This window comes from Ambystoma mexicanum, chromosome 1p, assembly GCF_040938575.1.
Source record: "Ambystoma mexicanum isolate Mex_15411 chromosome 1p, UKY_AmexF1_1, whole genome shotgun sequence".
NCBI lineage: Eukaryota > Metazoa > Chordata > Amphibia > Caudata > Ambystomatidae > Ambystoma > Ambystoma mexicanum.
In genome coordinates, this window is record NC_090921.1 from 232,667,050 (window position 1) to 232,694,842 (window position 27,793).

General features: G+C 51.3%; 38 non-coding genes across 38 annotated transcripts; all 38 read right to left on the minus strand.

Annotated features, from left to right (window-relative positions):
• Nucleotide 1: 1 nt before the first annotated feature.
• Nucleotides 2-72, minus strand: TRNAG-GCC (transfer RNA glycine (anticodon GCC)). Its single transcript has one exon. It is a non-coding gene; the product is annotated as a tRNA-Gly (tRNA).
• Nucleotides 73-627: 555 nt separating this feature from the next.
• TRNAG-CCC (transfer RNA glycine (anticodon CCC)) lies at nt 628-698 on the minus strand. The gene has a single exon. It is a non-coding gene; the product is annotated as a tRNA-Gly (tRNA).
• A 350-nt stretch (nt 699-1,048) lies between these two features.
• On the minus strand, nt 1,049-1,119 carry TRNAG-GCC (transfer RNA glycine (anticodon GCC)). The gene has a single exon. It is a non-coding gene; the product is annotated as a tRNA-Gly (tRNA).
• Nucleotides 1,120-2,095: 976 nt separating this feature from the next.
• Nucleotides 2,096-2,166, minus strand: TRNAG-GCC (transfer RNA glycine (anticodon GCC)). Its single transcript has one exon. It is a non-coding gene; the product is annotated as a tRNA-Gly (tRNA).
• A 555-nt stretch (nt 2,167-2,721) lies between these two features.
• On the minus strand, nt 2,722-2,792 carry TRNAG-CCC (transfer RNA glycine (anticodon CCC)). Its single transcript has one exon. It is a non-coding gene; the product is annotated as a tRNA-Gly (tRNA).
• A 976-nt stretch (nt 2,793-3,768) lies between these two features.
• On the minus strand, nt 3,769-3,839 carry TRNAG-CCC (transfer RNA glycine (anticodon CCC)). The gene has a single exon. It is a non-coding gene; the product is annotated as a tRNA-Gly (tRNA).
• A 351-nt stretch (nt 3,840-4,190) lies between these two features.
• TRNAG-GCC (transfer RNA glycine (anticodon GCC)) lies at nt 4,191-4,261 on the minus strand. Its single transcript has one exon. It is a non-coding gene; the product is annotated as a tRNA-Gly (tRNA).
• A 552-nt stretch (nt 4,262-4,813) lies between these two features.
• TRNAG-CCC (transfer RNA glycine (anticodon CCC)) lies at nt 4,814-4,884 on the minus strand. The gene has a single exon. It is a non-coding gene; the product is annotated as a tRNA-Gly (tRNA).
• A 350-nt stretch (nt 4,885-5,234) lies between these two features.
• TRNAG-GCC (transfer RNA glycine (anticodon GCC)) lies at nt 5,235-5,305 on the minus strand. The gene has a single exon. It is a non-coding gene; the product is annotated as a tRNA-Gly (tRNA).
• A 555-nt stretch (nt 5,306-5,860) lies between these two features.
• Nucleotides 5,861-5,931, minus strand: TRNAG-CCC (transfer RNA glycine (anticodon CCC)). The gene has a single exon. It is a non-coding gene; the product is annotated as a tRNA-Gly (tRNA).
• A 350-nt stretch (nt 5,932-6,281) lies between these two features.
• TRNAG-GCC (transfer RNA glycine (anticodon GCC)) lies at nt 6,282-6,352 on the minus strand. Its single transcript has one exon. It is a non-coding gene; the product is annotated as a tRNA-Gly (tRNA).
• A 565-nt stretch (nt 6,353-6,917) lies between these two features.
• Nucleotides 6,918-6,988, minus strand: TRNAG-CCC (transfer RNA glycine (anticodon CCC)). The gene has a single exon. It is a non-coding gene; the product is annotated as a tRNA-Gly (tRNA).
• Nucleotides 6,989-7,964: 976 nt separating this feature from the next.
• Nucleotides 7,965-8,035, minus strand: TRNAG-CCC (transfer RNA glycine (anticodon CCC)). Its single transcript has one exon. It is a non-coding gene; the product is annotated as a tRNA-Gly (tRNA).
• Nucleotides 8,036-8,386: 351 nt separating this feature from the next.
• Nucleotides 8,387-8,457, minus strand: TRNAG-GCC (transfer RNA glycine (anticodon GCC)). The gene has a single exon. It is a non-coding gene; the product is annotated as a tRNA-Gly (tRNA).
• A 555-nt stretch (nt 8,458-9,012) lies between these two features.
• Nucleotides 9,013-9,083, minus strand: TRNAG-CCC (transfer RNA glycine (anticodon CCC)). The gene has a single exon. It is a non-coding gene; the product is annotated as a tRNA-Gly (tRNA).
• A 351-nt stretch (nt 9,084-9,434) lies between these two features.
• On the minus strand, nt 9,435-9,505 carry TRNAG-GCC (transfer RNA glycine (anticodon GCC)). The gene has a single exon. It is a non-coding gene; the product is annotated as a tRNA-Gly (tRNA).
• A 973-nt stretch (nt 9,506-10,478) lies between these two features.
• TRNAG-GCC (transfer RNA glycine (anticodon GCC)) lies at nt 10,479-10,549 on the minus strand. The gene has a single exon. It is a non-coding gene; the product is annotated as a tRNA-Gly (tRNA).
• Nucleotides 10,550-11,114: 565 nt separating this feature from the next.
• TRNAG-CCC (transfer RNA glycine (anticodon CCC)) lies at nt 11,115-11,185 on the minus strand. The gene has a single exon. It is a non-coding gene; the product is annotated as a tRNA-Gly (tRNA).
• Nucleotides 11,186-11,536: 351 nt separating this feature from the next.
• On the minus strand, nt 11,537-11,607 carry TRNAG-GCC (transfer RNA glycine (anticodon GCC)). The gene has a single exon. It is a non-coding gene; the product is annotated as a tRNA-Gly (tRNA).
• A 555-nt stretch (nt 11,608-12,162) lies between these two features.
• TRNAG-CCC (transfer RNA glycine (anticodon CCC)) lies at nt 12,163-12,233 on the minus strand. Its single transcript has one exon. It is a non-coding gene; the product is annotated as a tRNA-Gly (tRNA).
• A 351-nt stretch (nt 12,234-12,584) lies between these two features.
• Nucleotides 12,585-12,655, minus strand: TRNAG-GCC (transfer RNA glycine (anticodon GCC)). Its single transcript has one exon. It is a non-coding gene; the product is annotated as a tRNA-Gly (tRNA).
• A 555-nt stretch (nt 12,656-13,210) lies between these two features.
• On the minus strand, nt 13,211-13,281 carry TRNAG-CCC (transfer RNA glycine (anticodon CCC)). The gene has a single exon. It is a non-coding gene; the product is annotated as a tRNA-Gly (tRNA).
• Nucleotides 13,282-13,632: 351 nt separating this feature from the next.
• TRNAG-GCC (transfer RNA glycine (anticodon GCC)) lies at nt 13,633-13,703 on the minus strand. Its single transcript has one exon. It is a non-coding gene; the product is annotated as a tRNA-Gly (tRNA).
• Nucleotides 13,704-15,302: 1,599 nt separating this feature from the next.
• On the minus strand, nt 15,303-15,373 carry TRNAG-GCC (transfer RNA glycine (anticodon GCC)). Its single transcript has one exon. It is a non-coding gene; the product is annotated as a tRNA-Gly (tRNA).
• A 555-nt stretch (nt 15,374-15,928) lies between these two features.
• On the minus strand, nt 15,929-15,999 carry TRNAG-CCC (transfer RNA glycine (anticodon CCC)). Its single transcript has one exon. It is a non-coding gene; the product is annotated as a tRNA-Gly (tRNA).
• Nucleotides 16,000-16,350: 351 nt separating this feature from the next.
• TRNAG-GCC (transfer RNA glycine (anticodon GCC)) lies at nt 16,351-16,421 on the minus strand. Its single transcript has one exon. It is a non-coding gene; the product is annotated as a tRNA-Gly (tRNA).
• A 1,599-nt stretch (nt 16,422-18,020) lies between these two features.
• On the minus strand, nt 18,021-18,091 carry TRNAG-GCC (transfer RNA glycine (anticodon GCC)). Its single transcript has one exon. It is a non-coding gene; the product is annotated as a tRNA-Gly (tRNA).
• Nucleotides 18,092-18,656: 565 nt separating this feature from the next.
• On the minus strand, nt 18,657-18,727 carry TRNAG-CCC (transfer RNA glycine (anticodon CCC)). The gene has a single exon. It is a non-coding gene; the product is annotated as a tRNA-Gly (tRNA).
• Nucleotides 18,728-19,077: 350 nt separating this feature from the next.
• Nucleotides 19,078-19,148, minus strand: TRNAG-GCC (transfer RNA glycine (anticodon GCC)). The gene has a single exon. It is a non-coding gene; the product is annotated as a tRNA-Gly (tRNA).
• A 555-nt stretch (nt 19,149-19,703) lies between these two features.
• TRNAG-CCC (transfer RNA glycine (anticodon CCC)) lies at nt 19,704-19,774 on the minus strand. The gene has a single exon. It is a non-coding gene; the product is annotated as a tRNA-Gly (tRNA).
• Nucleotides 19,775-21,383: 1,609 nt separating this feature from the next.
• On the minus strand, nt 21,384-21,454 carry TRNAG-CCC (transfer RNA glycine (anticodon CCC)). The gene has a single exon. It is a non-coding gene; the product is annotated as a tRNA-Gly (tRNA).
• A 351-nt stretch (nt 21,455-21,805) lies between these two features.
• Nucleotides 21,806-21,876, minus strand: TRNAG-GCC (transfer RNA glycine (anticodon GCC)). Its single transcript has one exon. It is a non-coding gene; the product is annotated as a tRNA-Gly (tRNA).
• A 555-nt stretch (nt 21,877-22,431) lies between these two features.
• TRNAG-CCC (transfer RNA glycine (anticodon CCC)) lies at nt 22,432-22,502 on the minus strand. Its single transcript has one exon. It is a non-coding gene; the product is annotated as a tRNA-Gly (tRNA).
• Nucleotides 22,503-22,853: 351 nt separating this feature from the next.
• Nucleotides 22,854-22,924, minus strand: TRNAG-GCC (transfer RNA glycine (anticodon GCC)). Its single transcript has one exon. It is a non-coding gene; the product is annotated as a tRNA-Gly (tRNA).
• A 1,599-nt stretch (nt 22,925-24,523) lies between these two features.
• Nucleotides 24,524-24,594, minus strand: TRNAG-GCC (transfer RNA glycine (anticodon GCC)). The gene has a single exon. It is a non-coding gene; the product is annotated as a tRNA-Gly (tRNA).
• Nucleotides 24,595-25,149: 555 nt separating this feature from the next.
• TRNAG-CCC (transfer RNA glycine (anticodon CCC)) lies at nt 25,150-25,220 on the minus strand. The gene has a single exon. It is a non-coding gene; the product is annotated as a tRNA-Gly (tRNA).
• A 351-nt stretch (nt 25,221-25,571) lies between these two features.
• TRNAG-GCC (transfer RNA glycine (anticodon GCC)) lies at nt 25,572-25,642 on the minus strand. The gene has a single exon. It is a non-coding gene; the product is annotated as a tRNA-Gly (tRNA).
• A 1,599-nt stretch (nt 25,643-27,241) lies between these two features.
• Nucleotides 27,242-27,312, minus strand: TRNAG-GCC (transfer RNA glycine (anticodon GCC)). Its single transcript has one exon. It is a non-coding gene; the product is annotated as a tRNA-Gly (tRNA).
• Between the last annotated feature and the right edge of the window lie 481 nt (nt 27,313-27,793).

Below are 27,793 nucleotides of genomic sequence, written 5' to 3' on the forward strand. Positions count from 1 at the left end.
ATGCATTGGCCGGGAATCGAACCCGGGCCTCCCGCGTGGCAGGCGAGAATTCTACCACTGAACCACCAATGCCTTACATGCTGCACACTGGCGCTACAGTGCTCTGGACCATTGCAGCCCAGAGCAGCTGATTTAACAGAGCACTGCAGTGACATGAGGATGGCGCCAGCTCCGGTGGGTGAATGGGAGCTGCGCTGCCCTGGCAGTCCTTCTCACTCACTTGGCCACGAACGGCCAGGTTCTATAGACAGGAAAAGTGGACAGAGGCAAGCACACTGGTAGATGAGGGTGGCCTTTGTATGGGTCGCTACTCTGAGTGCAGTTCCCTGAGCACCGTGCCTCAGGAAAGCCAGACTTCTACTGCAGGACTCAGTGGATATCTTTGCAGCCACACGAGGCTGACACCCTTTCAATCTGGGCTTCTGGGGTCTTCTGGGAATTATTTGCATAATAGAAGGTTTCCCGCCTTAAGTTGAAACTGCAGTTCCATCTTCTGCTAAAAGAGGGCAGCAGAGTGCTTTCTTTGCGCAGAAAACAGAGAAGCAATGCAATCATCTTATCTACCGTTTCCATTTTTCTTTTCCCATGCCTTTTAAAATATCAAGAGACACGTCTACAAAAGTGCCATGCATTGGCCGGGAATCGAACCCGGGCCTCCCGCTTGGGAAGCGAGAATTCTACCACTGAACTACCAATGCTTGACAAGCAGCATTACTGCGGTAGAGCGCTTGATTTAACACACCTGCCAGTTCCATGCGAATGGTCACTCGTAAACTCTTGACTTCTGCTGAAAGCCTCATTGAAGGCCTTTGCAGACGTGTGAGACTGGCACCTACTCGGGCTGGGCCTCTATGAGCTGTTTGCATAATCTGAGATTGCCCTGCTTCCAGTCAAGGCGCAGCGGCCCCTTCTACTAAAAGGGATCAGCAGAGTGATCGCTAGTAGCAGAAATAAGGCAAGCAAGGCAATCAAGGCTTGTTTTTTTGCTTGATCTCTTCCTTTTCACGATGCTTCAAAGTCAACGAAAGGTACATGTGCAAAACGCTCATGCATTGGCCGGGAATCGAACCCGGGCCTCCCGCGTGGCAGGCGAGAATTCTACCACTGAACCACCAATGCCTTACATGCTGCACACTGGCGCTACAGTGCTCTGGACCATTGCAGCCCAGAGCAGCTGATTTAACAGAGCACTGCAGTGACATGAGGATGGCGCCAGCTCCGGTGGGTGAATGGGAGCTGCGCTGCCCTGGCAGTCCTTCTCACTCACTTGGCCACGAACGGCCAGGTTCTATAGACAGGAAAAGTGGACAGAGGCAAGCACACTGGTAGATGAGGGTGGCCTTTGTATGGGTCGCTACTCTGAGTGCAGTTCCCTGAGCACCGTGCCTCAGGAAAGCCAGACTTCTACTGCAGGACTCAGGGGATATCTTTGCAGCCACACGAGGCTGACACCCTTTCAATCTGGGCTTCTGGGGTCTTCTGGGAATTATTTGCATAATAGAAGGTTTCCCGCCTTAAGTTGAAACTGCAGTTCCATCTTCTGCTAAAAGAGGGCAGCAGAGTGCTTTCTTTGCGCAGAAAACAGACAAGCAATGCAATCATCTTATCTACCGTTTCCATTTTTCTTTTCCCATGCCTTTTAAAATATCAAGAGACACGTCTACAAAAGTGCCATGCATTGGCCGGGAATCGAACCCGGGCCTCCCACTTGGGAAGCGAGAATTCTACCACTGAGCTACCAATGCCTGACAAGCAACATTACTGCGGTAGAGCACTTGATTTAACACACCTGCCAGTTCCATGCGAATGGTCACTCGTAAACTCTTGACTTCTGCTGAAAGCCTCATTGAAGGCCTTTGCAGACGTGTGAGACTGGCACCTACTCGGGCTGGGCCTCTATGAGCTGTTTGCATAATCTGAGATTGCCCTGCTTCCAGTCAAGGCGCAGCGGCCCCTTCTACTAAAAGGGATCAGCAGAGTGATCGCTAGTAGCAGAAATAAGGCAAGCAAGGCAATCAAGGCTTGTTTTTTTGTTCGGTCTCTTCCTTTTCACGATGCTTCAAAGTCAACGAAAGGTACATGTGCAAAACGCTCATGCATTGGCCGGGAATCGAACCCGGGCCTCCCGCGTGGCAGGCGAGAATTCTACCACTGAACCACCAATGCCTTACATGCTGCACACTGGCGCTACAGTGCTCTGGACCATTGCAGCCCAGAGCAGCTGATTTAACAGAGCACTGCAGTGACATGAGGATGGCGCCAGCTCCGGTGGGTGAATGGGAGCTGCGCTGCCCTGGCAGTCCTTCTCACTCACTTGGCCACGAACGGCCAGGTTCTATAGACAGGAAAAGTGGACAGAGGCAAGCACACTGGTAGATGAGGGTGGCCTTTGTATGGGTCGCTACTCTGAGTGCAGTTCCCTGAGCACCGTGCCTCAGGAAAGCCAGACTTCTACCGCAGGACTCAGGGGATATCTTTGCAGCCACACGAGGCTGACACCCTTTCAATCTGGGCTTCTGGGGTCTTCTGGGAATTATTTGCATAATAGAAGGTTTCCCGCCTTAAGTTGAAACTGCAGTTCCATCTTCTGCTAAAAGAGGGCAGCAGAGTGCTTTCTTTGCGCAGAAAACAGACAAGCAATGCAATCATCTTATCTACCGTTTCCATTTTTCTTTTCCCATGCCTTTTAAAATATCAAGAGACACGTCTACAAAAGTGCCATGCATTGGCCGGGAATCGAACCCGGGCCTCCCGCTTGGGAAGCGAGAATTCTACCACTGAACTACCAATGCTTGACAAGCAGCATTACTGCGGTAGAGCGCTTGATTTAACACACCTGCCAGTTCCATGCGAATGGTCACTCGTAAACTCTTGACTTCTGCTGAAAGCCTCATTGAAGGCCTTTGCAGACGTGTGAGACTGGCACCTACTCGGGCTGGGCCTCTATGAGCTGTTTGCATAATCTGAGATTGCCCTGCTTCCAGTCAAGGCGCAGCGGCCCCTTCTACTAAAAGGGATCAGCAGAGTGATCGCTAGTAGCAGAAATAAGGTAAGCAAGGCAATCAAGGCTTGTTTTTTTGTTTGGTCTCTTCCTTTTCACGATGCTTCAAAGTCAATGAAAGGTACATGTGCAAAACGCTCATGCATTGGCCGGGAATCGAACCCGGGCCTCCCGCGTGGCAGGCAAGAATTCTACCACTGAACCACCAATGCCGTACATGCTGCACACTGGCGCTACAGTGCTCTGGACCATTACAGCCCAGAGCAGCTGATTTAACAGAGCACTGCAGTGACATGAGGATGGCGCCAGCTCCGGTGGGTGAATGGGAGCTGCGCTGCCCTGGCAGTCCTTCTCACTCACTTGGCCACGAACGGCCAGGTTCTATAGACAGGAAAAGTGGACGGAGGCAAGCACACTGGTAGATGAGGGTGGCCTTTGTATGGGTCGCTACTCTGAGTGCAGTTCCCTGAGCACCGTGCCTCAGGAAAGCCAGACTTCTACTGCAGGACTCAGGGGATATCTTTGCAGCCACACGAGGCTGACACCCTTTCAATCTGGGCTTCTGGGGTCTTCTGGGAATTATTTGCATAATAGAAGGTTTCCCGCCTTAAGTTGAAACTGCAGTTCCATCTTCTGCTAAAAGAGGGCAGCAGAGTGCTTTCTTTGCGCAGAAAACAGACAAGCAATGCAATCATCTTATCTACCGTTTCCATTTTTCTTTTCCCATGCCTTTTAAAATATCAAGAGACACGTCTACAAAAGTGCCATGCATTGGCCGGGAATCGAACCCGGGCCTCCCGCTTGGGAAGCGAGAATTCTACCACTGAACTACCAATGCCTGACAAGCAGCATTACTGCGGTAGAGCGCTTGATTTAACACACCTGCCAGTTCCATGCGAATGGTCACTCGTAAACTCTTGACTTCTGCTGAAAGCCTCATTGAAGGCCTTTGCAGACGTGTGAGACTGGCACCTACTCGGGCTGGGCCTCTATGAGCTGTTTGCATAATCTGAGATTGCCCTGCTTCCAGTCAAGGCGCAGCGGCCCCTTCTTCTAAAAGGGATCAGCAGAGTGATCGCTAGTAGCAGAAATAAGGCAAGCAAGGCAATCAAGGCTTGTTTTTTTTGTTTGGTCTCTTCCTTTTCACGATGCTTCAAAGTCAACGAAAGGTACATGTGCAAAACGCTCATGCATTGGCCGGGAATCGAACCCGGGCCTCCCGCGCGGCAGGCGAGAATTCTACCACTGAACCACCAATGCCTTACATGCTGCACACTGGCGGTACAGTGCTCTGGACCATTTCAGCCCAGAGCAGCTGATTTAACAGAGCACTGCAGTGACATGAGGATGGCGCCAGCTCCGGTGGGTGAATGGGAGCTGCGCTGCCCTGGCAGTCCTTCTCACTCACTTGGCCACGAACGGCCAGGTTCTATAGACAGGAAAAGTCGACAGAGGCAAGCACACTGGTAGATGAGGGTGGCCTTTGTATGGGTCGCTACTCTGAGTGCAGTTCCCTGAGCACCGTGCCTCAGGAAAGCCAGACTTCTACCGCAGGACTCAGGGGATATCTTTGCAGCCACACGAGGCTGACACCCTTTCAATCTGGGCTTCTGGGGTCTTCTGGGAATTATTTGCATAATAGGTTTCCCGCCTTAAGTTGAAACTGCCGTTCCATCTTCTGCTAAAAGAGGGCAGCAGAGTGCTTTCTTTGCGCAGAAAACAGACAAGCAATGCAATCATCTTATCTACCGTTTCCATTTTTCTTTTCCCATGCCTTTTAAAATATCAAGAGACACGTCTACAAAAGTGCCATGCATTGGCCGGGAATCGAACCCGGGACTCCCGCTTGGGAAGCGAGAATTCTACCACTGAACTACCAATGCTTGACAAGCAGCATTACTGCGGTAGAGCGCTTGATTTAACACACCTGCCAGTTCCATGCGAATGGTCACTCGTAAACTCTTCACTTCTGCTGAAAGCCTCATTGAAGGCCTTTGCAGACGTGTGAGACTGGCACCTACTCGGGCTGGGCCTCTATGAGCTGTTTGCATAATCTGAGATTGCCCTGCTTCCAGTCAAGGCGCAGCGGCCCCTTCTACTAAAAGGGATCAGCAGAGTGATCGCTAGTAGCAGAAATAAGGCAAGCAAGGCAATCAAGGCTTGTTTTTTTGTTCGATCTCTTCCTTTTCACGATGCTTCAAAGTCAACGAAAGGTACATGTGCAAAACGCTCATGCATTGGCCGGGAATCGAACCCGGGCCTCCCGCGTGGCAGGCGAGAATTCTACCACTGAACCACCAATGCCTTACATGCTGCACACTGGCGCTACAGTGCTCTGGACCATTGCAGCCCAGAGCAGCTGATTTAACAGAGCACTGCAGTGACATGAGGATGGCGCCAGCTCCGGTGGGTGAATGGGAGCTGCGCTGCCCTGGCAGTCCTTCTCACTCACTTGGCCACGAACGGCCAGGTTCTATAGACAGGAAAAGTGGACAGAGGCAAGCACACTGGTAGATGAGGGTGGCCTTTGTATGGGTCGCTACTCTGAGTGCAGTTCCCTGAGCACCGTGCCTCAGGAAAGCCAGACTTCTACTGCAGGACTCAGGGGATATCTTTGCAGCCACACGAGGCTGACACCCTTTCAATCTGGGCTTCTGGGGTCTTCTGGGAATTATTTGCATAATAGAAGGTTTCCCGCCTTAAGTTGAAACTGCAGTTCCATCTTCTGCTAAAAGAGGGCAGCAGAGTGCTTTCTTTGCGCAGAAAACAGACAAGCAATGCAATCATCTTATCTACCGTTTCCATTTTTCTTTTCCCATGCCTTTTAAAATATCAAGAGACACGTCTACAAAAGTGCCATGCATTGGCCGGGAATCGAACCCGGGCCTCCCGCTTGGGAAGCGAGAATTCTACCACTGAACTACCAATGCCTGACAAGCAGCATTACTGCGGTAGAGCGCTTGATTTAACACACCTGCCAGTTCCATGCGAATGGTCACTTGTAAACTCTTCACTTCTGCTGAAAGCCTCATTGAAGGCCTTTGCAGACGTGTGAGACTGGCACCTACTCGGGCTGGGCCTCTATGAGCTGTTTGCATAATCTGAGATTGCCCTGCTTCCAGTCAAGGCGCAGCGGCCCCTTCTACTAAAAGGGATCAGCAGAGTGATCGCTAGTAGCAGAAATAAGGCAAGCAAGGCAATCAAGGCTTGTTTTTTTGTTCGGTCTCTTCCTTTTCACGATGCTTCAAAGTCAACGAAAGGTACATGTGCAAAACGCTCATGCATTGGCCGGGAATCGAACCCGGGCCTCCCGCGTGGCAGGCGAGAATTCTACCACTGAACCACCAATGCCTTACATGCTGCACACTGGCGCTACAGTGCTCTGGACCATTGCAGCCCAGAGCAGCTGATTTAACAGAGCACTGCAGTGACATGAGGATGGCGCCAGCTCCGGTGGGTGAATGGGAGCTGCGCTGCCCTGGCAGTCCTTCTCACTCACTTGGCCACGAACGGCCACGAACGGCCAGGTTCTATAGACAGGAAAAGTGGACAGAGGCAAGCACACTGGTAGATGAGGGTGGCCTTTGTATGGGTCGCTACTCTGAGTGCAGTTCCCTGAGCACCGTGCCTCAGGAAAGCCAGACTTCTACCGCAGGACTCAGGGGATATCTTTGCAGCCACACGAGGCTGACACCCTTTCAATCTGGGCTTCTGGGGTCTTCTGGGAATTATTTGCATAATAGAAGGTTTCCCGCCTTAAGTTGAAACTGCAGTTCCATCTTCTGCTAAAAGAGGGCAGCAGAGTGCTTTCTTTGCGCAGAAAACAGACAAGCAATGCAATCATCTTATCTACCGTTTCCATTTTTCTTTTCCCATGCCTTTTAAAATATCAAGAGACACGTCTACAAAAGTGCCATGCATTGGCCGGGAATCGAACCCGGGCCTCCCGCTTGGGAAGCGAGAATTCTACCACTGAACTACCAATGCTTGACAAGCAGCATTACTGCGGTAGAGCGCTTGATTTAACACACCTGCCAGTTCCATGCGAATGGTCACTCGTAAACTCTTGACTTCTGCTGAAAGCCTCATTGAAGGCCTTTGCAGACGTGTGAGACTGGCACCTACTCGGGCTGGGCCTCTATGAGCTGTTTGCATAATCTGAGATTGCCCTGCTTCCAGTCAAGGCGCAGCGGCCCCTTCTACTAAAAGGGATCAGCAGAGTGATCGCTAGTAGCAGAAATAAGGTAAGCAAGGCAATCAAGGCTTGTTTTTTTGTTTGGTCTCTTCCTTTTCACGATGCTTCAAAGTCAATGAAAGGTACATGTGCAAAACGCTCATGCATTGGCCGGGAATCGAACCCGGGCCTCCCGCGTGGCAGGCAAGAATTCTACCACTGAACCACCAATGCCTTACATGCTGCACACTGGCGCTACAGTGCTCTGGACCATTACAGCCCAGAGCAGCTGATTTAACAGAGCACTGCAGTGACATGAGGATGGCGACAGCTCCGGTGGGTGAATGGGAGCTGCGCTGCCCTGGCAGTCCTTCTCACTCACTTGGCCACGAACGGCCAGGTTCTATAGACAGGAAAAGTGGACGGAGGCAAGCACACTGGTAGATGAGGGTGGCCTTTGTATGGGTCGCTACTCTGAGTGCAGTTCCCTGAGCACCGTGCCTCAGGAAAGCCAGACTTCTACTGCAGGACTCAGGGGATATCTTTGCAGCCACACGAGGCTGACACCCTTTCAATCTGGGCTTCTGGGGTCTTCTGGGAATTATTTGCATAATAGAAGGTTTCCCGCCTTAAGTTGAAACTGCAGTTCCATCTTCTGCTAAAAGAGGGCAGCAGAGTGCTTTCTTTGCGCAGAAAACAGACAAGCAATGCAATCATCTTATCTACCGTTTCCATTTTTCTTTTCCCATGCCTTTTAAAATATCAAGAGACACGTCTACAAAAGTGCCATGCATTGGCCGGGAATCGAACCCGGGCCTCCCGCTTGGGAAGCGAGAATTCTACCACTGAACTACCAATGCCTGACAAGCAGCATTACTGCGGTAGAGCGCTTGATTTAACACACCTGCCAGTTCCATGCGAATGGTCACTCGTAAACTCTTGACTTCTGCTGAAAGCCTCATTGAAGGCCTTTGCAGACGTGTGAGACTGGCACCTACTCGGGCTGGGCCTCTATGAGCTGTTTGCATAATCTGAGATTGCCCTGCTTCCAGTCAAGGCGCAGCGGCCCCTTCTTCTAAAAGGGATCAGCAGAGTGATCGCTAGTAGCAGAAATAAGGCAAGCAAGGCAATCAAGGCTTGTTTTTTTTGTTTGGTCTCTTCCTTTTCACGATGCTTCAAAGTCAACGAAAGGTACATGTGCAAAACGCTCATGCATTGGCCGGGAATCGAACCCGGGCCTCCCGCGCGGCAGGCGAGAATTCTACCACTGAACCACCAATGCCTTACATGCTGCACACTGGCGGTACAGTGCTCTGGACCATTTCAGCCCAGAGCAGCTGATTTAACAGAGCACTGCAGTGACATGAGGATGGCGCCAGCTCCGGTGGGTGAATGGGAGCTGCGCTGCCCTGGCAGTCCTTCTCACTCACTTGGCCACGAACGGCCAGGTTCTATAGACAGGAAAAGTCGACAGAGGCAAGCACACTGGTAGATGAGGGTGGCCTTTGTATGGGTCGCTACTCTGAGTGCAGTTCCCTGAGCACCGTGCCTCAGGAAAGCCAGACTTCTACCGCAGGACTCAGGGGATATCTTTGCAGCCACACGAGGCTGACACCCTTTCAATCTGGGCTTCTGGGGTCTTCTGGGAATTATTTGCATAATAGAAGGTTTCCCGCCTTAAGTTGAAACTGCAGTTCCATCTTCTGCTAAAAGAGGGCAGCAGAGTGCTTTCTTTGCGCAGAAAACAGACAAGCAATGCAATCATCTTATCTACCGTTTCCATTTTTCTTTTCCCATGCCTTTTAAAATATCAAGAGACACGTCTACAAAAGTGCCATGCATTGGCCGGGAATCGAACCCGGGCCTCCCGCTTGGGAAGCGAGAATTCTACCACTGAACTACCAATGCCTGACAAGCAGCATTACTGCGGTAGAGCGCTTGATTTAACACACCTGCCAGTTCCATGCGAATGGTCACTCGTAAACTCTTGACTTCTGCTGAAAGCCTCATTGAAGGCCTTTGCAGACGTGTGAGACTGGCACCTACTCGGGCTGGGCCTCTATGAGCTGTTTGCATAATCTGAGATTGCCCTGCTTCCAGTCAAGGCGCAGCGGCCCCTTCTTCTAAAAGGGATCAGCAGAGTGATCGCTAGTAGCAGAAATAAGGCAAGCAAGGCAATCAAGGCTTGTTTTTTTTGTTTGGTCTCTTCCTTTTCACGATGCTTCAAAGTCAACGAAAGGTACATGTGCAAAACGCTCATGCATTGGCCGGGAATCGAACCCGGGCCTCCCGCGTGGCAGGCGAGAATTCTACCACTGAACCACCAATGCCTTACATGCTGCACACTGGCGCTACAGTGCTCTGGACCATTTCAGCCCAGAGCAGCTGATTTAACAGAGCACTGCAGTGACATGAGGATGGCGCCAGCTCCGGTGGGTGAATGGGAGCTGCGCTGCCCTGGCAGTCCTTCTCACTCACTTGGCCACGAACGGCCAGGTTCTATAGACAGGAAAAGTGGACAGAGGCAAGCACACTGGTAGATGAGGGTGGCCTTTGTATGGGTCGCTACTCTGAGTGCAGTTCCCTGAGCACCGTGCCTCAGGAAAGCCAGACTTCTACCGCAGGACTCAGGGGATATCTTTGCAGCCACACGAGGCTGACACCCTTTCAATCTGGGCTTCTGGGGTCTTCTGGGAATTATTTGCATAATAGGTTTCCCGCCTTAAGTTGAAACTGCCGTTCCATCTTCTGCTAAAAGAGGGCAGCAGAGTGCTTTCTTTGCGCAGAAAACAGACAAGCAATGCAATCATCTTATCTACCGTTTCCATTTTTCTTTTCCCATGCCTTTTAAAATATCAAGAGACACGTCTACAAAAGTGCCATGCATTGGCCGGGAATCGAACCGGGGCCTCCCACTTGGGAAGCGAGAATTCTACCACTGAGCTACCAATGCCTGACAAGCAGCATTACTGCGGTAGAGCACTTGATTTAACACACCTGCCAGTTCCATGCGAATGGTCACTCGTAAACTCTTGACTTCTGCTGAAAGCCTCATTGAAGGCCTTTGCAGACGTGTGAGACTGGCACCTACTCGGGCTGGGCCTCTATGAGCTGTTTGCATAATCTGAGATTGCCCTGCTTCCAGTCAAGGCGCAGCGGCCCCTTCTACTAAAAGGGATCAGCAGAGTGATCGCTAGTAGCAGAAATAAGGCAAGCAAGGCAATCAAGGCTTGTTTTTTTGTTCGGTCTCTTCCTTTTCACGATGCTTCAAAGTCAAAGAAAGGTACATGTGCAAAACGCTCATGCATTGGCCGGGAATCGAACCCGGGCCTCCCGCGTGGCAGGCGAGAATTCTACCACTGAACCACCAATGCCTTACATGCTGCACACTGGCGCTACAGTGCTCTGGACCATTGCAGCCCAGAGCAGCTGATTTAACAGAGCACTGCAGTGACATGAGGATGGCGCCAGCTCCGGTGGGTGAATGGGAGCTGCGCTGCCCTGGCAGTCCTTCTCACTCACTTGGCCACGAACGGCCACGAACGGCCAGGTTCTATAGACAGGAAAAGTGGACAGAGGCAAGCACACTGGTAGATGAGGGTGGCCTTTGTATGGGTCGCTACTCTGAGTGCAGTTCCCTGAGCACCGTGCCTCAGGAAAGCCAGACTTCTACCGCAGGACTCAGGGGATATCTTTGCAGCCACACGAGGCTGACACCCTTTCAATCTGGGCTTCTGGGGTCTTCTGGGAATTATTTGCATAATAGAAGGTTTCCCGCCTTAAGTTGAAACTGCAGTTCCATCTTCTGCTAAAAGAGGGCAGCAGAGTGCTTTCTTTGCGCAGAAAACAGACAAGCAATGCAATCATCTTATCTACCGTTTCCATTTTTCTTTTCCCATGCCTTTTAAAATATCAAGAGACACGTCTACAAAAGTGCCATGCATTGGCCGGGAATCGAACCCGGGCCTCCCGCTTGGGAAGCGAGAATTCTACCACTGAACTACCAATGCCTGACAAGCAGCATTACTGCGGTAGAGCGCTTGATTTAACACACCTGCCATTTCCATGCGAATGGTCACTCGTAAACTCTTGACTTCTGCTGAAAGCCTCATTGAAGGCCTTTGCAGACGTGTGAGACTGGCACCTACTCGGGCTGGGCCTCTATGAGCTGTTTGCATAATCTGAGATTGCCCTGCTTCCAGTCAAGGCGCAGCGGCCCCTTCTTCTAAAAGGGATCAGCAGAGTGATCGCTAGTAGCAGAAATAAGGCAAGCAAGGCAATCAAGGCTTGTTTTTTTTGTTTGGTCTCTTCCTTTTCACGATGCTTCAAAGTCAACGAAAGGTACATGTGCAAAACGCTCATGCATTGGCCGGGAATCGAACCCGGGCCTCCCGCGCGGCAGGCGAGAATTCTACCACTGAACCACCAATGCCTTACATGCTGCACACTGGCGGTACAGTGCTCTGGACCATTTCAGCCCAGAGCAGCTGATTTAACAGAGCACTGCAGTGACATGAGGATGGCGCCAGCTCCGGTGGGTGAATGGGAGCTGCGCTGCCCTGGCAGTCCTTCTCACTCACTTGGCCACGAACGGCCAGGTTCTATAGACAGGAAAAGTCGACAGAGGCAAGCACACTGGTAGATGAGGGTGGCCTTTGTATGGGTCGCTACTCTGAGTGCAGTTCCCTGAGCACCGTGCCTCAGGAAAGCCAGACTTCTACCGCAGGACTCAGGGGATATCTTTGCAGCCACACGAGGCTGACACCCTTTCAATCTGGGCTTCTGGGGTCTTCTGGGAATTATTTGCATAATAGAAGGTTTCCCGCCTTAAGTTGAAACTGCAGTTCCATCTTCTGCTAAAAGAGGGCAGCAGAGTGCTTTCTTTGCGCAGAAAACAGACAAGCAATGCAATCATCTTATCTACCGTTTCCATTTTTCTTTTCCCATGCCTTTTAAAATATCAAGAGACACGTCTACAAAAGTGCCATGCATTGGCCGGGAATCGAACCCGGGCCTCCCGCTTGGGAAGCGAGAATTCTACCACTGAACTACCAATGCCTGACAAGCAGCATTACTGCGGTAGAGCGCTTGATTTAACACACCTGCCAGTTCCATGCGAATGGTCACTCGTAAACTCTTGACTTCTGCTGAAAGCCTCATTGAAGGCCTTTGCAGACGTGTGAGACTGGCACCTACTCGGGCTGGGCCTCTATGAGCTGTTTGCATAATCTGAGATTGCCCTGCTTCCAGTCAAGGCGCAGCGGCCCCTTCTTCTAAAAGGGATCAGCAGAGTGATCGCTAGTAGCAGAAATAAGGCAAGCAAGGCAATCAAGGCTTGTTTTTTTTGTTTGGTCTCTTCCTTTTCACGATGCTTCAAAGTCAACGAAAGGTACATGTGCAAAACGCTCATGCATTGGCCGGGAATCGAACCCGGGCCTCCCGCGCGGCAGGCGAGAATTCTACCACTGAACCACCAATGCCTTACATGCTGCACACTGGCGCTACAGTGCTCTGGACCATTTCAGCCCAGAGCAGCTGATTTAACAGAGCACTGCAGTGACATGAGGATGGCGCCAGCTCCGGTGGGTGAATGGGAGCTGCGCTGCCCTGGCAGTCCTTCTCACTCACTTGGCCACGAACGGCCAGGTTCTATAGACAGGAAAAGTCGACAGAGGCAAGCACACTGGTAGATGAGGGTGGCCTTTGTATGGGTCGCTACTCTGAGTGCAGTTCCCTGAGCACCGTGCCTCAGGAAAGCCAGACTTCTACCGCAGGACTCAGGGGATATCTTTGCAGCCACACGAGGCTGACACCCTTTCAATCTGGGCTTCTGGGGTCTTCTGGGAATTATTTGCATAATAGAAGGTTTCCCGCCTTAAGTTGAAACTGCAGTTCCATCTTCTGCTAAAAGAGGGCAGCAGAGTGCTTTCTTTGCGCAGAAAACAGACAAGCAATGCAATCATCTTATCTACCGTTTCCATTTTTCTTTTCCCATGCCTTTTAAAATATCAAGAGACACGTCTACAAAAGTGCCATGCATTGGCCGGGAATCGAACCCGGGCCTCCCGCTTGGGAAGCGAGAATTCTACCACTGAACTACCAATGCCTGACAAGCAGCATTACTGCGGTAGAGCGCTTGATTTAACACACCTGCCAGTTCCATGCGAATGGTCACTCGTAAACTCTTGACTTCTGCTGAAAGCCTCATTGAAGGCCTTTGCAGACGTGTGAGACTGGCACCTACTCGGGCTGGGCCTCTATGAGCTGTTTGCATAATCTGAGATTGCCCTGCTTCCAGTCAAGGCGCAGCGGCCCCTTCTTCTAAAAGGGATCAGCAGAGTGATCGCTAGTAGCAGAAATAAGGCAAGCAAGGCAATCAAGGCTTGTTTTTTTTGTTTGGTCTCTTCCTTTTCACGATGCTTCAAAGTCAACGAAAGGTACATGTGCAAAACGCTCATGCATTGGCCGGGAATCGAACCCGGGCCTCCCGCGTGGCAGGCGAGAATTCTACCACTGAACCACCAATGCCTTACATGCTGCACACTGGCGCTACAGTGCTCTGGACCATTTCAGCCCAGAGCAGCTGATTTAACAGAGCACTGCAGTGACATGAGGATGGCGCCAGCTCCGGTGGGTGAATGGGAGCTGCGCTGCCCTGGCAGTCCTTCTCACTCACTTGGCCACGAACGGCCAGGTTCTATAGACAGGAAAAGTCGACAGAGGCAAGCACACTGGTAGATGAGGGTGGCCTTTGTATGGGTCGCTACTCTGAGTGCAGTTCCCTGAGCACCGTGCCTCAGGAAAGCCAGACTTCTACCGCAGGACTCAGGGGATATCTTTGCAGCCACACGAGGCTGACACCCTTTCAATCTGGGCTTCTGGGGTCTTCTGGGAATTATTTGCATAATAGAAGGTTTCCCGCCTTAAGTTGAAACTGCAGTTCCATCTTCTGCTAAAAGAGGGCAGCAGAGTGCTTTCTTTGCGCAGAAAACAGACAAGCAATGCAATCATCTTATCTACCGTTTCCATTTTTCTTTTCCCATGCCTTTTAAAATATCAAGAGACACGTCTACAAAAGTGCCATGCATTGGCCGGGAATCAAACCCGGGCCTCCCGCGTGGCAGGCGAGAATTCTACCACTGAACCACCAATGCCTTACATGCTGCACACTGGCGCTACAGTGCTCTGGACCATTGCAGGCCAGAGCAGCTGATTTAACAGAGCACTGCAGTGACATGAGGATGGCGCCAGCTCCGGTGGGTGAATGGGAGCTGCGCTGCCCTGGCAGTCCTTCTCACTCACTTGGCCACGAACGGCCAGGTTCTATAGACAGGAAAAGTGGACAGAGGCAAGCACACTGGTAGATGAGGGTGGCCTTTGTATGGGTCGCTACTCTGAGTGCAGTTCCCTGAGCACCGTGCCTCAGGAAAGCCAGACTTCTACCGCAGGACTCAGGGGATATCTTTGCAGCCACACAAGGCTGACACCCTTTCAATCTGGGCTTCTGGGGTCTTCTGGGAATTATTTGCATAATAGGTTTCCCGCCTTAAATTGAAACTGCCGTTCCATCTTCTGCTAAAAGAGGGCAGCAGAGTGCTTTCTTTGCGCAGAAAACAGACAAGCAATGCAATCATCTTATCTACCGTTTCCATTTTTCTTTTCCCATGCCTTTTAAAATATCAAGAGACACGTCTACAAAAGTGCCATGCATTGGCCGGGAATCGAACCAGGGCCTCCCACTTGGGAAGCGAGAATTCTACCAATGAGCTACCAATGCCTGACAAGCAGCATTACTGCGGTAGAGCACTTGATTTAACACACCTGCCAGTTCCATGCGAATGGTCACTCGTAAACTCTTGACTTCTGCTGAAAGCCTCATTGAAGGCCTTTGCAGACGTGTGAGACTGGCACCTACTCGGGCTGGGCCTCTATGAGCTGTTTGCATAATCTGAGATTGCCCTGCTTCCAGTCAAGGCGCAGCGGCCCCTTCTACTAAAAGGGATCAGCAGAGTGATCGCTAGTAGCAGAAATAAGGCAAGCAAGGCAATCAAGGCTTGTTTTTTTGTTCGGTCTCTTCCTTTTCACGATGCTTCAAAGTCAACGAAAGGTACATGTGCAAAACGCTCATGCATTGGCCGGGAATCGAACCCGGGCCTCCCGCGTGGCAGGCGAGAATTCTACCACTGAACCACCAATGCCTTACATGCTGCACACTGGCGCTACAGTGCTCTGGACCATTGCAGCCCAGAGCAGCTGATTTAACAGAGCACTGCAGTGACATGAGGATGGCGCCAGCTCCGGTGGGTGAATGGGAGCTGCGCTGCCCTGGCAGTCCTTCTCACTCACTTGGCCACGAACGGCCAGGTTCTATAGACAGGAAAAGTCGACAGAGGCAAGCACACTGGTAGATGAGGGTGGCCTTTGTATGGGTCGCTACTCTGAGTGCAGTTCCCTGAGCACCGTGCCTCAGGAAAGCCAGACTTCTACCGCAGGACTCAGGGGATATCTTTGCAGCCACACGAGGCTGACACCCTTTCAATCTGGGCTTCTGGGGTCTTCTGGGAATTATTTGCATAATAGAAGGTTTCCCGCCTTAAGTTGAAACTGCAGTTCCATCTTCTGCTAAAAGAGGGCAGCAGAGTGCTTTCTTTGCGCAGAAAACAGACAAGCAATGCAATCATCTTATCTACCGTTTCCATTTTTCTTTTCCCATGCCTTTTAAAATATCAAGAGACACGTCTACAAAAGTGCCATGCATTGGCCGGGAATCGAACCCGGGCCTCCCGCTTGGGAAGCGAGAATTCTACCACTGAACTACCAATGCCTGACAAGCAGCATTACTGCGGTAGAGCGCTTGATTTAACACACCTGCCAGTTCCATGCGAATGGTCACTCGTAAACTCTTGACTTCTGCTGAAAGCCTCATTGAAGGCCTTTGCAGACGTGTGAGACTGGCACCTACTCGGGCTGGGCCTCTATGAGCTGTTTGCATAATCTGAGATTGCCCTGCTTCCAGTCAAGGCTCAGCGGCCCCTTCTTCTAAAAGGGATCAGCAGAGTGATCGCTAGTAGCAGAAATAAGGCAAGCAAGGCAATCAAGGCTTGTTTTTTTTGTTTGGTCTCTTCCTTTTCACGATGCTTCAAAGTCAACGAAAGGTACATGTGCAAAACGCTCATGCATTGGCCGGGAATCGAACCCGGGCCTCCCGCGTGGCAGGCGAGAATTCTACCACTGAACCACCAATGCCTTACATGCTGCACACTGGCGCTACAGTGCTCTGGACCATTTCAGCCCAGAGCAGCTGATTTAACAGAGCACTGCAGTGACATGAGGATGGCGCCAGCTCCGGTGGGTGAATGGGAGCTGCGCTGCCCTGGCAGTCCTTCTCACTCACTTGGCCACGAACGGCCAGGTTCTATAGACAGGAAAAGTCGACAGAGGCAAGCACACTGGTAGATGAGGGTGGCCTTTGTATGGGTGGCTACTCTGAGTGCAGTTCCCTGAGCACCGTGCCTCAGGAAAGCCAGACTTCTACCGCAGGACTCAGGGGATATCTTTGCAGCCACACGAGGCTGACACCCTTTCAATCTGGGCTTCTGGGGTCTTCTGGGAATTATTTGCATAATAGAAGGTTTCCCGCCTTAAGTTGAAACTGCAGTTCCATCTTCTGCTAAAAGAGGGCAGCAGAGTGCTTTCTTTGCGCAGAAAACAGACAAGCAATGCAATCATCTTATCTACCGTTTCCATTTTTCTTTTCCCATGCCTTTTAAAATATCAAGAGACACGTCTACAAAAGTGCCATGCATTGGCCGGGAATCAAACCCGGGCCTCCCGCGTGGCAGGCGAGAATTCTACCACTGAACCACCAATGCCTTACATGCTGCACACTGGCGCTACAGTGCTCTGGACCATTGCAGGCCAGAGCAGCTGATTTAACAGAGCACTGCAGTGACATGAGGATGGCGCCAGCTCCGGTGGGTGAATGGGAGCTGCGCTGCCCTGGCAGTCCTTCTCACTCACTTGGCCACGAACGGCCAGGTTCTATAGACAGGAAAAGTGGACAGAGGCAAGCACACTGGTAGATGAGGGTGGCCTTTGTATGGGTCGCTACTCTGAGTGCAGTTCCCTGAGCACCGTGCCTCAGGAAAGCCAGACTTCTACCGCAGGACTCAGGGGATATCTTTGCAGCCACACAAGGCTGACACCCTTTCAATCTGGGCTTCTGGGGTCTTCTGGGAATTATTTGCATAATAGGTTTCCCGCCTTAAGTTGAAACTGCCGTTCCATCTTCTGCTAAAAGAGGGCAGCAGAGTGCTTTCTTTGCGCAGAAAACAGACAAGCAATGCAATCATCTTATCTACCGTTTCCATTTTTCTTTTCCCATGCCTTTTAAAATATCAAGAGACACGTCTACAAAAGTGCCATGCATTGGCCGGGAATCGAACCAGGGCCTCCCACTTGGGAAGCAAGAATTCTACCACTGAGCTACCAATGCCTGACAAGCAGCATTACTGCGGTAGAGCACTTGATTTAACACACCTGCCAGTTCCATGCGAATGGTCACTCGTAAACTCTTGACTTCTGCTGAAAGCCTCATTGAAGGCCTTTGCAGACGTGTGAGACTGGCACCTACTCGGGCTGGGCCTCTATGAGCTGTTTGCATAATCTGAGATTGCCCTGCTTCCAGTCAAGGCGCAGCGGCCCCTTCTACTAAAAGGGATCAGCAGAGTGATCGCTAGTAGCAGAAATAAGGCAAGCAAGGCAATCAAGGCTTGTTTTTTTGTTCGGTCTCTTCCTTTTCACGATGCTTCAAAGTCAACGAAAGGTACATGTGCAAAACGCTCATGCATTGGCCGGGAATCGAACCCGGGCCTCCCGCGTGGCAGGCGAGAATTCTACCACTGAACCACCAATGCCTTACATGCTGCACACTGGCGCTACAGTGCTCTGGACCATTGCAGCCCAGAGCAGCTGATTTAACAGAGCACTGCAGTGACATGAGGATGGCGCCAGCTCCGGTGGGTGAATGGGAGCTGCGCTGCCCTGGCAGTCCTTCTCACTCACTTGGCCACGAACGGCCACGAACGGCCAGGTTCTATAGACAGGAAAAGTGGACAGAGGCAAGCACACTGGTAGATGAGGGTGGCCTTTGTATGGGTCGCTACTCTGAGTGCAGTTCCCTGAGCACCGTGCCTCAGGAAAGCCAGACTTCTACCGCAGGACTCAGGGGATATCTTTGCAGCCACACGAGGCTGACACCCTTTCAATCTGGGCTTCTGGGGTCTTCTGGGAATTATTTGCATAATAGAAGGTTTCCCGCCTTAAGTTGAAACTGCAGTTCCATCTTCTGCTAAAAGAGGGCAGCAGAGTGCTTTCTTTGCGCAGAAAACAGACAAGCAATGCAATCATCTTATCTACCGTTTCCATTTTTCTTTTCCCATGCCTTTTAAAATATCAAGAGACACGTCTACAAAAGTGCCATGCATTGGCCGGGAATCGAACCCGGGCCTCCCGCTTGGGAAGCGAGAATTCTACCACTGAACTACCAAAGCTTGACAAGCAGCATTACTGCCGTAGAGCGCTTGATTTAACACACATGCCAGTTCCATGCGAATGGTCACTCGTAAACTCTTGACTTCTGCTGAAAGCCTCATTGAAGGCCTTTGCAGACGTGTGAGACTGGCACCTACTCGGGCTGGGCCTCTATGAGCTGTTTGCATAATCTGAGATTGCCCTGCTTCCAGTCAAGGCGCAGCGGCCCCTTCTACTAAAAGGGATCAGCAGAGTGATCGCTAGTAGCAGAAATAAGGCAAGCAAGGCAATCAAGGCTTGTTTTTTTGTTTGGTCTCTTCCTTTTCACGATGCTTCAAAGTCAATGAAAGGTACATGTGCAAAACGCTCATGCATTGGCCGGGAATCGAACCCGGGCCTCCCGCGTGGCAGGCGAGAATTCTACCACTGAACCACCAATGCCTTACATGCTGCACACTGGCGCTACAGTGCTCTGGACCATTACAGCCCAGAGCAGCTGATTTAACAGAGCACTGCAGTGACATGAGGATGGCGCCAGCTCCGGTGGGTGAATGGGAGCTGCGCTGCCCTGGCAGTCCTTCTCACTCACTTGGCCACGAACGGCCAGGTTCTATAGACAGGAAAAGTGGACAGAGGCAAGCACACTGGTAGATGAGGGTGGACTTTGTATGGGTCGCTACTCTGAGTGCAGTTCCCTGAGCACCGTGCCTCAGGAAAGCCAGACTTCTACTGCAGGACTCAGGGGATATCTTTGCAGCCACACGAGGCTGACACCCTTTCAATCTGGGCTTCTGGGGTCTTCTGGGAATTATTTGCATAATAGAAGGTTTCCCGCCTTAAGTTGAAACTGCAGTTCCATCTTCTGCTAAAAGAGGGCAGCAGAGTGCTTTCTTTGCGCAGAAAACAGACAAGCAATGCAATCATCTTATCTACCGTTTCCATTTTTCTTTTCCCATGCCTTTTAAAATATCAAGAGACACGTCTACAAAAGTGCCATGCATTGGCCGGGAATCGAACCCGGGCCTCCCGCTTGGGAAGCGAGAATTCTACCACTGAACTACCAATGCCTGACAAGCAGCATTACTGCGGTAGAGCGCTTGATTTAACACACCTGCCAGTTCCATGCGAATGGTCACTCGTAAACTCTTGACTTCTGCTGAAAGCCTCATTGAAGGACTTTGCAGACGTGTGAGACTGTCACCTACTCGGGCTGGGCCTCTATGAGCTGTTTGCATAATCTGAGATTGCCCTGCTTCCAGTCAAGGCGCAGCGGCCCCTTCTACTAAAAGGGAACAGCAGAGTGATCGCTAGTAGCAGAAATAAGGCAAGCAAGGCAATCAAGGCTTGTTTTTTTGTTCGGTCTCTTCCTTTTCACGATGCTTCAAAGTCAACGAAAGGTACATGTGCAAAACGCTCATGCATTGGCCGGGAATCGAACCCGGGCCTCCCGCGTGGCAGGCGAGAATTCTACCACTGAACCACCAATACCTTACATGCTGCACACTGGCGCTACAGTGCTCTGGACCATTGCAGGCCAGAGCAGCTGATTTAACAGAGCACTGCAGTGACATGAGGATGGCGCCAGCTCCGGTGGGTGAATGGGAGCTGCGCTGCCCTGGCAGTCCTTCTCACTCACTTGGCCACGAACGGCCACGAACGGCCAGGTTCTATAGACAGGAAAAGTGGACAGAGGCAAGCACACTGGTAGATGAGGGTGGCCTTTGTATGGGTCGCTACTCTGAGTGCAGTTCCCTGAGCACCGTGCCTCAGGAAAGCCAGACTTCTACTGCAGGACTCAGGGGATATCTTTGCAGCCACACGAGGCTGACACCCTTTCAATCTGGGCTTCTGGGGTCTTCTGGGAATTATGTGCATAATAGGTTTCCCGCCTTAAGTTGAAACTGCAGTTCCATCTTCTGCTAAAAGAGGGCAGCAGAGTGCTTTCTTTGCGCAGAAAACAGACAAGCAATGCAATCATCTTATCTACCGTTTCCATTTTTCTTTTCCCATGCCTTTTAAAATATCAAGAGACACGTCTACAAAAGTGCCATGCATTGGCCGGGAATCAAACCCGGGCCTCCCGCGTGGCAGGCGAGAATTCTACCACTGAACCACCAATGCCTTACATGCTGCACACTGGCGCTACAGTGCTCTGGACCATTGCAGGCCAGAGCAGCTGATTTAACAGAGCACTGCAGTGACATGAGGATGGCGCCAGCTCCGGTGGGTGAATGGGAGCTGCGCTGCCCTGGCAGTCCTTCTCACTCACTTGGCCACGAACGGCCAGGTTCTATAGACAGGAAAAGTGGACAGAGGCAAGCACACTGGTAGATGAGGGTGGCCTTTGTATGGGTCGCTACTCTGAGTGCAGTTCCCTGAGCACCGTGCCTCAGGAAAGCCAGACTTCTACCGCAGGACTCAGGGGATATCTTTGCAGCCACACGAGGCTGACACCCTTTCAATCTGGGCTTCTGGGGTCTTCTGGGAATTATTTGCATAATAGAAGGTTTCCCGCCTTAAGTTGAAACTGCAGTTCCATCTTCTGCTAAAAGAGGGCAGCAGAGTGCTTTCTTTGCGCAGAAAACAGACAAGCAATGCAATCATCTTATCTACCGTTTCCATTTTTCTTTTCCCATGCCTTTTAAAATATCAAGAGACACGTCTACAAAAGTGCCATGCATTGGCCGGGAATCGAACCCGGGCCTCCCGCTTGGGAAGCGAGAATTCTACCACTGAACTACCAATGCCTGACAAGCAGCATTACTGCGGTAGAGCGCTTGATTTAACACACCTGCCAGTTCCATGCGAATGGTCACTCGTAAACTCTTGACTTCTGCTGAAAGCCTCATTGAAGGCCTTTGCAGACGTGTGAGACTGGCACCTACTCGGGCTGGGCCTCTATGAGCTGTTTGCATAATCTGAGATTGCCCTGCTTCCAGTCAAGGCGCAGCGGCCCCTTCTTCTAAAAGGGATCAGCAGAGTGATCGCTAGTAGCAGAAATAAGGCAAGCAAGGCAATCAAGGCTTGTTTTTTTTGTTTGGTCTCTTCCTTTTCACGATGCTTCAAAGTCAACGAAAGGTACATGTGCAAAACGCTCATGCATTGGCCGGGAATCGAACCCGGGCCTCCCGCGCGGCAGGCGAGAATTCTACCACTGAACCACCAATGCCTTACATGCTGCACACTGGCGGTACAGTGCTCTGGACCATTTCAGCCCAGAGCAGCTGATTTAACAGAGCACTGCAGTGACATGAGGATGGCGCCAGCTCCGGTGGGTGAATGGGAGCTGCGCTGCCCTGGCAGTCCTTCTCACTCACTTGGCCACGAACGGCCAGGTTCTATAGACAGGAAAAGTCGACAGAGGCAAGCACACTGGTAGATGAGGGTGGCCTTTGTATGGGTCGCTACTCTGAGTGCAGTTCCCTGAGCACCGTGCCTCAGGAAAGCCAGACTTCTACCGCAGGACTCAGGGGATATCTTTGCAGCCACACGAGGCTGACACCCTTTCAATCTGGGCTTCTGGGGTCTTCTGGGAATTATTTGCATAATAGAAGGTTTCCCGCCTTAAGTTGAAACTGCAGTTCCATCTTCTGCTAAAAGAGGGCAGCAGAGTGCTTTCTTTGCGCAGAAAACAGACAAGCAATGCAATCATCTTATCTACCGTTTCCATTTTTCTTTTCCCATGCCTTTTAAAATATCAAGAGACACGTCTACAAAAGTGCCATGCATTGGCCGGGAATCGAACCCGGGCCTCCCGCTTGGGAAGCGAGAATTCTACCACTGAACTACCAATGCCTGACAAGCAGCATTACTGCGGTAGAGCGCTTGATTTAACACACCTGCCAGTTCCATGCGAATGGTCACTCGTAAACTCTTGACTTCTGCTGAAAGCCTCATTGAAGGCCTTTGCAGACGTGTGAGACTGGCACCTACTCGGGCTGGGCCTCTATGAGCTGTTTGCATAATCTGAGATTGCCCTGCTTCCAGTCAAGGCGCAGCGGCCCCTTCTTCTAAAAGGGATCAGCAGAGTGATCGCTAGTAGCAGAAATAAGGCAAGCAAGGCAATCAAGGCTTGTTTTTTTTGTTTGGTCTCTTCCTTTTCACGATGCTTCAAAGTCAACGAAAGGTACATGTGCAAAACGCTCATGCATTGGCCGGGAATCGAACCCGGGCCTCCCGCGTGGCAGGCGAGAATTCTACCACTGAACCACCAATGCCTTACATGCTGCACACTGGCGCTACAGTGCTCTGGACCATTTCAGCCCAGAGCAGCTGATTTAACAGAGCACTGCAGTGACATGAGGATGGCGCCAGCTCCGGTGGGTGAATGGGAGCTGCGCTGCCCTGGCAGTCCTTCTCACTCACTTGGCCACGAACGGCCAGGTTCTATAGACAGGAAAAGTCGACAGAGGCAAGCACACTGGTAGATGAGGGTGGCCTTTGTATGGGTCGCTACTCTGAGTGCAGTTCCCTGAGCACCGTGCCTCAGGAAAGCCAGACTTCTACCGCAGGACTCAGGGGATATCTTTGCAGCCACACGAGGCTGACACCCTTTCAATCTGGGCTTCTGGGGTCTTCTGGGAATTATTTGCATAATAGAAGGTTTCCCGCCTTAAGTTGAAACTGCAGTTCCATCTTCTGCTAAAAGAGGGCAGCAGAGTGCTTTCTTTGCGCAGAAAACAGACAAGCAATGCAATCATCTTATCTACCGTTTCCATTTTTCTTTTCCCATGCCTTTTAAAATATCAAGAGACACGTCTACAAAAGTGCCATGCATTGGCCGGGAATCAAACCCGGGCCTCCCGCGTGGCAGGCGAGAATTCTACCACTGAACCACCAATGCCTTACATGCTGCACACTGGCGCTACAGTGCTCTGGACCATTGCAGGCCAGAGCAGCTGATTTAACAGAGCACTGCAGTGACATGAGGATGGCGCCAGCTCCGGTGGGTGAATGGGAGCTGCGCTGCCCTGGCAGTCCTTCTCACTCACTTGGCCACGAACGGCCAGGTTCTATAGACAGGAAAAGTGGACAGAGGCAAGCACACTGGTAGATGAGGGTGGCCTTTGTATGGGTCGCTACTCTGAGTGCAGTTCCCTGAGCACCGTGCCTCAGGAAAGCCAGACTTCTACCGCAGGACTCAGGGGATATCTTTGCAGCCACACAAGGCTGACACCCTTTCAATCTGGGCTTCTGGGGTCTTCTGGGAATTATTTGCATAATAGGTTTCCCGCCTTAAATTGAAACTGCCGTTCCATCTTCTGCTAAAAGAGGGCAGCAGAGTGCTTTCTTTGCGCAGAAAACAGACAAGCAATGCAATCATCTTATCTACCGTTTCCATTTTTCTTTTCCCATGCCTTTTAAAATATCAAGAGACACGTCTACAAAAGTGCCATGCATTGGCCGGGAATCGAACCAGGGCCTCCCACTTGGGAAGCGAGAATTCTACCAATGAGCTACCAATGCCTGACAAGCAGCATTACTGCGGTAGAGCACTTGATTTAACACACCTGCCAGTTCCATGCGAATGGTCACTCGTAAACTCTTGACTTCTGCTGAAAGCCTCATTGAAGGCCTTTGCAGACGTGTGAGACTGGCACCTACTCGGGCTGGGCCTCTATGAGCTGTTTGCATAATCTGAGATTGCCCTGCTTCCAGTCAAGGCGCAGCGGCCCCTTCTACTAAAAGGGATCAGCAGAGTGATCGCTAGTAGCAGAAATAAGGCAAGCAAGGCAATCAAGGCTTGTTTTTTTGTTCGGTCTCTTCCTTTTCACGATGCTTCAAAGTCAACGAAAGGTACATGTGCAAAACGCTCATGCATTGGCCGGGAATCGAACCCGGGCCTCCCGCGTGGCAGGCGAGAATTCTACCACTGAACCACCAATGCCTTACATGCTGCACACTGGCGCTACAGTGCTCTGGACCATTGCAGCCCAGAGCAGCTGATTTAACAGAGCACTGCAGTGACATGAGGATGGCGCCAGCTCCGGTGGGTGAATGGGAGCTGCGCTGCCCTGGCAGTCCTTCTCACTCACTTGGCCACGAACGGCCAGGTTCTATAGACAGGAAAAGTCGACAGAGGCAAGCACACTGGTAGATGAGGGTGGCCTTTGTATGGGTCGCTACTCTGAGTGCAGTTCCCTGAGCACCGTGCCTCAGGAAAGCCAGACTTCTACCGCAGGACTCAGGGGATATCTTTGCAGCCACACGAGGCTGACACCCTTTCAATCTGGGCTTCTGGGGTCTTCTGGGAATTATTTGCATAATAGAAGGTTTCCCGCCTTAAGTTGAAACTGCAGTTCCATCTTCTGCTAAAAGAGGGCAGCAGAGTGCTTTCTTTGCGCAGAAAACAGACAAGCAATGCAATCATCTTATCTACCGTTTCCATTTTTCTTTTCCCATGCCTTTTAAAATATCAAGAGACACGTCTACAAAAGTGCCATGCATTGGCCGGGAATCGAACCCGGGCCTCCCGCTTGGGAAGCGAGAATTCTACCACTGAACTACCAATGCCTGACAAGCAGCATTACTGCGGTAGAGCGCTTGATTTAACACACCTGCCAGTTCCATGCGAATGGTCACTCGTAAACTCTTGACTTCTGCTGAAAGCCTCATTGAAGGCCTTTGCAGACGTGTGAGACTGGCACCTACTCGGGCTGGGCCTCTATGAGCTGTTTGCATAATCTGAGATTGCCCTGCTTCCAGTCAAGGCTCAGCGGCCCCTTCTTCTAAAAGGGATCAGCAGAGTGATCGCTAGTAGCAGAAATAAGGCAAGCAAGGCAATCAAGGCTTGTTTTTTTTGTTTGGTCTCTTCCTTTTCACGATGCTTCAAAGTCAACGAAAGGTACATGTGCAAAACGCTCATGCATTGGCCGGGAATCGAACCCGGGCCTCCCGCGTGGCAGGCGAGAATTCTACCACTGAACCACCAATGCCTTACATGCTGCACACTGGCGCTACAGTGCTCTGGACCATTTCAGCCCAGAGCAGCTGATTTAACAGAGCACTGCAGTGACATGAGGATGGCGCCAGCTCCGGTGGGTGAATGGGAGCTGCGCTGCCCTGGCAGTCCTTCTCACTCACTTGGCCACGAACGGCCAGGTTCTATAGACAGGAAAAGTCGACAGAGGCAAGCACACTGGTAGATGAGGGTGGCCTTTGTATGGGTGGCTACTCTGAGTGCAGTTCCCTGAGCACCGTGCCTCAGGAAAGCCAGACTTCTACCGCAGGACTCAGGGGATATCTTTGCAGCCACACGAGGCTGACACCCTTTCAATCTGGGCTTCTGGGGTCTTCTGGGAATTATTTGCATAATAGAAGGTTTCCCGCCTTAAGTTGAAACTGCAGTTCCATCTTCTGCTAAAAGAGGGCAGCAGAGTGCTTTCTTTGCGCAGAAAACAGACAAGCAATGCAATCATCTTATCTACCGTTTCCATTTTTCTTTTCCCATGCCTTTTAAAATATCAAGAGACACGTCTACAAAAGTGCCATGCATTGGCCGGGAATCAAACCCGGGCCTCCCGCGTGGCAGGCGAGAATTCTACCACTGAACCACCAATGCCTTACATGCTGCACACTGGCGCTACAGTGCTCTGGACCATTGCAGGCCAGAGCAGCTGATTTAACAGAGCACTGCAGTGACATGAGGATGGCGCCAGCTCCGGTGGGTGAATGGGAGCTGCGCTGCCCTGGCAGTCCTTCTCACTCACTTGGCCACGAACGGCCAGGTTCTATAGACAGGAAAAGTGGACAGAGGCAAGCACACTGGTAGATGAGGGTGGCCTTTGTATGGGTCGCTACTCTGAGTGCAGTTCCCTGAGCACCGTGCCTCAGGAAAGCCAGACTTCTACCGCAGGACTCAGGGGATATCTTTGCAGCCACACAAGGCTGACACCCTTTCAATCTGGGCTTCTGGGGTCTTCTGGGAATTATTTGCATAATAGGTTTCCCGCCTTAAGTTGAAACTGCCGTTCCATCTTCTGCTAAAAGAGGGCAGCAGAGTGCTTTCTTTGCGCAGAAAACAGACAAGCAATGCAATCATCTTATCTACCGTTTCCATTTTTCTTTTCCCATGCCTTTTAAAATATCAAGAGACACGTCTACAAAAGTGCCATGCATTGGCCGGGAATCGAACCAGGGCCTCCCACTTGGGAAGCAAGAATTCTACCACTGAGCTACCAATGCCTGACAAGCAGCATTACTGCGGTAGAGCACTTGATTTAACACACCTGCCAGTTCCATGCGAATGGTCACTCGTAAACTCTTGACTTCTGCTGAAAGCCTCATTGAAGGCCTTTGCAGACGTGTGAGACTGGCACCTACTCGGGCTGGGCCTCTATGAGCTGTTTGCATAATCTGAGATTGCCCTGCTTCCAGTCAAGGCGCAGCGGCCCCTTCTACTAAAAGGGATCAGCAGAGTGATCGCTAGTAGCAGAAATAAGGCAAGCAAGGCAATCAAGGCTTGTTTTTTTGTTCGGTCTCTTCCTTTTCACGATGCTTCAAAGTCAACGAAAGGTACATGTGCAAAACGCTCATGCATTGGCCGGGAATCGAACCCGGGCCTCCCGCGTGGCAGGCGAGAATTCTACCACTGAACCACCAATGCCTTACATGCTGCACACTGGCGCTACAGTGCTCTGGACCATTGCAGCCCAGAGCAGCTGATTTAACAGAGCACTGCAGTGACATGAGGATGGCGCCAGCTCCGGTGGGTGAATGGGAGCTGCGCTGCCCTGGCAGTCCTTCTCACTCACTTGGCCACGAACGGCCACGAACGGCCAGGTTCTATAGACAGGAAAAGTGGACAGAGGCAAGCACACTGGTAGATGAGGGTGGCCTTTGTATGGGTCGCTACTCTGAGTGCAGTTCCCTGAGCACCGTGCCTCAGGAAAGCCAGACTTCTACCGCAGGACTCAGGGGATATCTTTGCAGCCACACGAGGCTGACACCCTTTCAATCTGGGCTTCTGGGGTCTTCTGGGAATTATTTGCATAATAGAAGGTTTCCCGCCTTAAGTTGAAACTGCAGTTCCATCTTCTGCTAAAAGAGGGCAGCAGAGTGCTTTCTTTGCGCAGAAAACAGACAAG